Below are 6,444 nucleotides of genomic sequence, written 5' to 3'. Positions count from 1 at the left end.
AATTTGCCTTGATGCTCCGCTCGCAATTGGCAACATGACCTACAGTGACAGTTAAGAATGATACATAAAACATTAATAATAAAACATTATTGACATGTGAATTAACATGTGAATTAAATGAAATACCAGAGCAAAAGGAGGCTTCAGATTTTTGGTTATTGAGTAGAGCTACTACTCGAGGAAAAAAAGCTGTTTTTATGTCTGGCTGTGGCAGCTTTGACGTTCCAGAGTCGCCTTCCAGAGGGAAGTGATTCAAAGAGTTTGTGGCCAGGGAGAGAGGGGTCAGAGATGATCTTACCCGCTCGCTTCCTGGCCTTTGCAGATACCGTTCGTCAATGGAGGGAAGGTTGCAGCCAATAACCTTCTCAGCCTGTCGGACGATTCGCTGCAGCCTCCAGGAGTCGTGCTCGGTGGCCGAGCCAAACCTGACCATGATGGAAAAGGTGAGGACAGACTCTACGATGGAGGTATAGAATTAGACCATCATTGCCTGTGGTAGATTGTGCTTCCTCAGCTGCCGCAGGAAGTACATGCTCTGTTGTGCCTTTTTGGCTGTGGAGTCGATGGTAGCCCCCCACTTAAACTCAAGGGTATACCTCCTATCGAAAAGACAGAAGAAGTACAACATAGCAAAGATGAGCGGAAAGCAAGAGGATTGGGTAAATTTTAAAGAACAACAGAAGATAACCAAAAAGACAATACGGGAAGAAAAGATGAGGTACAAAGGTAAGCAAGCCAAGAATATAAAGCAGGATAGTAAAAGCTTCTTTAGGTATGAAGAGGAAAAAATTAGTTAAGACCAAAGTTGGACCCTTGAAGACCAAAAAAGGTGAATTTATTGTGGGGAACAAGGAAATGGCATATGTGTTGAACAGGTACTTTCGATCTGTCTTCATTAAGGAGGACACAAACAATCTTCCTGATATAGTATTTAAGAAGGAACTGCAGATGCTAGAAAATCGAAGGTATACAAAAATGCTGGAGAAGCTCAGCGGGTGCAGCAGCATCTATGGAGCGAAGGAAATAGGCAATGTTTCGGGCTGAAACTCTTCTTCAGACAAAGGATTTCAGCCAGAAACGTTGCCTATTTCCTTCGCTCCATAGATGCTGCCGCACCCGCTGAGTTTCTCCAGCATTTTTGTGTACCTTCCTGATATTGTAGTGGCCAGAGGATCTGGGGTGACGGAGGAACTGAAGGAAATCCACATTAGGTAGGAAATGGTGTTGGATAGACTGATGGGACTGAAGGCTGATAAATCCCCTGATGGACCTGATGGTTTGCATCCCAGGGTACACAAGGAAGTGGTTATAGAAATCGTGGATGCATTGGTGATAATTTTACAATGTTCTATAGACTCACGATCAGTTGGCGGGAGAGAGAAAACGGAATTATAGACCAGTTAGCCTGACATCGGTGGTGGGGAAGATGTTTGAGTCAATTATAAAAGATGAGATAGCCAAACATTTGTATAGCAGTAACAGGATCGGGCCGAGTCAGCATGGATTTATGATGGGGAAATCATGCTTGACTAATCTTCTGGAATTTTTTGAAAATGTAACTAGGAAAATGGACAAGGGAGAGCCAGTGGATGTAGTGTACCTGGACTTTCAGAAAGCATTTGATAAGGTCCCACATAGGAGATTAGTGGTCAAAATTAGGGCACATGGTATTGGGGGTAGAGTGCTGACATGGATAGAGAAGTCAGAGCAGACAGGAAACAAAGAGTAGGGATTCATGGGTCCCTTTCAGAATGGCAGGCAGTGACGAGTGGGGTACTGCAAGGCTCGGTGCTGGGACTGCAGCTATTTACAATATACATCAATGATTTGGATGAAGTGATTCAAAGTAACATTAGCAAATTTACAGATGACACACAGCTGGGTGGCAGTGTGAACTGTGAGGAGGGTGCTATGAGAATGCAGGGTGACTTGGACAGGTTGGGGGAGTGGGCAAATGCATGGCAGATGAAGTTGGATAAATGTGAGGTTATCCACTTTGTTAGCAAAAACAGGTAGGCAGATTACTATCCAAATGGCATTTGGCACACTTGCCTTCATTGATAATGATAATATCTAAATGGTAATGATACTATCTAAATGGCATCAAGTTGGGAAAAGGGGAAGTACAACGGGATCTGGGGGTCCTTGTACATCAGTCTATGAAAGTAAGCATGCAGGTACAGCAGGCAGTGAAGAAAGCAAATGGTATGCTGGCCTTTATAACAAGAGGAATCGAATATAAGAGCAAACAGGTCCTTCTGCAGTTGTACAGAGCCCTAGTGAGACCACACCTGGAGTATTGTGTGCAGTTTTGGTCCCCTAATTTGAGGAAGGACATCTTGCTATTGAGGGAGTGCAGCGTAGGTTTACAAGGTTAATTCCTGGGATGGCGGGACTGTCATATGCTGAGAGAATAGAGCAGCTGGGCTTGTTCACTCTGGAGTTTAGAAGGATGAGAGGGAATCTCATTGAAACATATAAGATTGTTAAGGGTTTGGACACGCTAGAGGCAGGAAACATGTTCCCGATGCTGGGGGAGTCCAGAACCAGGGGCCACCGTTTAAGAATAAGCAGTAAGCTATTTAGAACAGAGACAAGGAAACACTTTTTGTCACAGAGAGTGGTGAGTCTGTGGAATTCTCTGCCTCAGAGGGCAGAGGAGTCAGGTTCTCTGAATGCTTTCAAGAGAGAGCTAGATATGGCTCTTAAAAAAGCAGAGTATGGGGATATGGGGAGAAGGCAGCATGGAGTACTAATTGGGGATGATCAGCCATGGTCACATTGAATGGCGGTGCTGGCTCAACGGGCTGAATGGCCTACTCCATCACCTATTGTCTTTTGTCTATTGTCCTTGGAGATGATTGTTCCCAGGAACTTAAAAGACTCCACAGATGTGAATGTGGTGTTGTTGATGGTGAGTGGGGTGAGGGGAGGGGGAGCTCTCCCAAAGTCTACAATCAATTCCACCGTCTTAAGAGCATTGAGCTCCATATTGTTGTGATGGCACCAGGACGCCAGCTGTGACACTTCCTGTAGGCAGATTCCTCCCCAACCTAGATCAGTCCAATCAGGGTTGTGTTGTCCACAAATTTGAGAAGCTTGACAGAGGAGTCAGTGAAGATGCAGTCATTGGTGTAGAGTAGAGTGGAGGAGAGGGGAGAGTACGCAGCCTTGTGGTGCTCCTATGCTGAGGATTTGCCGGTCCGAGATATGCTTTCCCAGCCTCACATGCTGCTTCCTGTCTGTCAGGAAGTTGGTGATCCACCGACAGAGGGGTTCAGACACAGTCAACTCGGAAAGTTTGGTGTATATTAGCTCGGGCACAATGGTGTTGAATGCAGACCTAAAATCAACAAACAAAATCCTTGCATAGGTCCCCTGGCGGTCTAGTTTCTGGAGGATGAAGTGCAGGCCCAGGTTGACTGCATCATTCACAGATCTATTGGCCCGATATGCAAATTGCAGGGTCCAGCAAGGGGTTCATGATATTTTTCAGCTTGGCCAGCATAAGCCTTTCAGTGGTCTTCATGACTACAGAGGTCAGTGCGACAGGCCTGTAGTCATTAAGACCAGTAAATCTTGCCATTTTGGGTACAGGGACAATAGTGGAGACTTTGAAGCAGGCAGGGACAATACAGGTTTGCAGGGACTGGTTGAAAATGTCTGTGAAGACCAGTGGCAGTTGTTTGGCACAGAGCTTGAGAGTAGAGGGGGAAACATTGTCCGGTCCTGGAGATTTCAGGCTTTTCTGTCTTCTGAAAAGCCTCTCAACCTCTATTTTTATTGTTGATGATGGAGAAGTGATGTTGTGCAGCACGGAGGGTGTGGGTAATTGGGTGTGAAGTGGTGATTGGAGAGGGGTGGGTGGGAAAGGGTCCAGTCTTTTCAGACTGGAGTCTTGCTTTAAATCGGTGTTAAGTGGTGAATAGAGAGGAGTGGGTGCAGAAGGGTCCATTCTTTCCAGACTGGGATCTGGCTGTGTTGGTTAGGGAGGTGGGAGGGGGTATCGGGGTTACATTTCTGCTTGTCAAACCTGCAGTAGAACTCATTCAGGTCGTTGGTCAGCTGACGATTGTCCAAAGAGTGAGGGGGCTTTCCTCTTGAAGCTGGTAGTTTCTTGCAAGCCCTTCCAAAACTGAACATGAGTCACTAGCTGAGAACTTGTTCCTCAACTTCTCAGAGTACCTTTCCTTCGCAGCTCTGATTCCTCGTCTCAGCTTGTACTTGGCCTGCCTGTAGAGGTCTGCATCCCCGCTCCTGTAGGCCTCCTCTTCAGACTGTCGGAGCTGTAACAAGTTGTAGCTGTTTATAACAAGAGGAGTTGAATTTAAAACAAGAGGAGTCGAATATAGGAGCAAAGAGGTCCTTCTGCAGTTGTACAGAGCCCTAGTGAGGCCACACCTGGGGTATTGTGTGCAGTTTTGGTCCCCTAATTTGAGGAAGGACATTCTTACTATTGAGGAAGTGCAGCGTAGGTTTACAATGTTAATTCCCGGGATGGCGGGACTGTCATATGCTGAGAGAATGGAGCAGCTGGGCTTGTACACGCTGGAGTTTAGAAGGATGAGAGGGTATCTCATTGAAACATATAAGATTGTTAAGGGCTTGGTCACGCTAGAGGCAGGAAACATGTTCCCGATGTTGGGGGAGTCCAGAACCAGGGGCCCCAGTTTAAGAATAAGGAGTAAGCCATTTAGAACGGAGACGAGGAAGCACTTTTTCTCACAGAGAGTTGTGAGTCCGTGGAATTCTCTGCCTCAGAGGGTGGTGGAGGAAGGTTCTCTGGATGCTTTCAAGAGAGAGCTAGATAGGGCTCTTAAAAATAGTGGATATGGGGAGAAGGCAGGAACGGGGTACTGATTGGGGATGATCAGTATTATTGATTACCATGATCACATTAAATGGTGGTGCTGGCTCGAAGGGCCAAATGGCCTCCTCCTGCACAGTGTCTTATGTAGTGTAGATACTTTTTTTGGTAGGGAAGGCTGTACTCATGATTACCAGTCTGAATCTATCACGCTGAATCTATCACGCCTGCTCTTGGTGGCGTCATCGAGTGTGGCTGCCTCGCCTGCAGCTGTCCGTCTTTTCATTCTTTTTGTTATTTTTAGTCTTTAAAACAGACTAAAAATAAGTTTGAGTTTGTTTTTGGAGGGGAAACTGTTTTTCTTAGTCACTTCCTGGTCAAGGATGCGACTACTCTCCGAGCCGCATCTTCGCCTCCTCCTCGCGGCCTACCCGGCCAGAGCTTCAGCAGCGGCGCAGCACTGGATTCCATCGCGGAGCGAGCGATGCCTTACTGGGCCCGTAGTGCTGGGACTGCCGACTTTGAACACCGTGGGGCTGTGGTCTGCGGAGCTTCCAGCTACGGGCGGCGCTGACTTTCCAGCTGCACTACCTCAATAGGAGTATTGTGTACGGGTACAGCAGGCAGTGAAGAAAGCGAATGGAATGTTGGCCTTTATAACAAGAGAAGTCGAGTAGGAGCAAAGAGGTCCTTCTGCAGTTATACAGAGCCCTAGTTAGACCACACCTGGAGTATTGTGTGCAGTTTTGGTCCCCTAATTTGGGGAAGGACATTCTTGCTATTGAGGGAGTGCAGCGTAGGTTTATAAGGTTAATTCCTGGGATGGCGGGACTGTCATATGCTGAGAGAATGGAGCGGTTGGGCTTATACACTCTGGCGTTTAGAGGAATGAGAAGATGTTTCTTATTGAAACATATAAGATTGTTAAGGGTTTGGACATGCTAGAGGCAAGAAACATGTTACCGATTTTGGGGGAGTCCAGAACCAGGGGCTGCAGTTTAAGAATAAGGGGTAAGCCATTTAGAACGGAGACGAGGAAACACTTTTTCTCACAGAGAGATGTGAGTCTGTGGAATTCTCTGCCTCAGAGAGCGGTGGAGGCCGGAGGGAAAAATAGATCAGCCATGATTGAATAAGCGGAGTGGAGTTGACGGGCAGAATGGCCTAATTCTGCTCCTATCACTTCTAACATTCAATTCCTTTCCTGACATTTCAAACGTCACAAGGTCTGTGGAATTCTCTGCCTCAGAGGGCAGTGGAGGCAGGTTCTCCGGATGCTTTCAAGAGAGAGCTAGATAGGGCTCTTAAAGATAGCGGTCAGGGGATATGGGGAGAAGGCAGGAAAGGGGTACTGATTGGGGATGATCAGCCGTGATCACATTGAATGGCGTTGCTGGCTAGAAGGGCCGAATGGCCTACTCCTGCACCCATTGTCTATTGTCAATAGCAAGAACGTAATTCCTCAAATTAGGGGACCGAAACTGCACACAATACTCCAGGTGTGGTCTCACTGGGGCCCTGTACAACTGCAGAAGGACCTCTTTGATCCTATACTCGACTCCTCTTGTTATAAAAGCCAACATGCCATTCGCTTTCTTCACTGCCTGCTGTACCTGCATGCCTACTTTCATTGACTG

Source organism: Leucoraja erinacea, chromosome 3, assembly GCF_028641065.1.
Source record: "Leucoraja erinacea ecotype New England chromosome 3, Leri_hhj_1, whole genome shotgun sequence".
Classification (NCBI taxonomy): Eukaryota; Metazoa; Chordata; class Chondrichthyes; order Rajiformes; family Rajidae; genus Leucoraja; species Leucoraja erinaceus.
Note: the sequence above shows the minus strand (reverse complement) of the source record.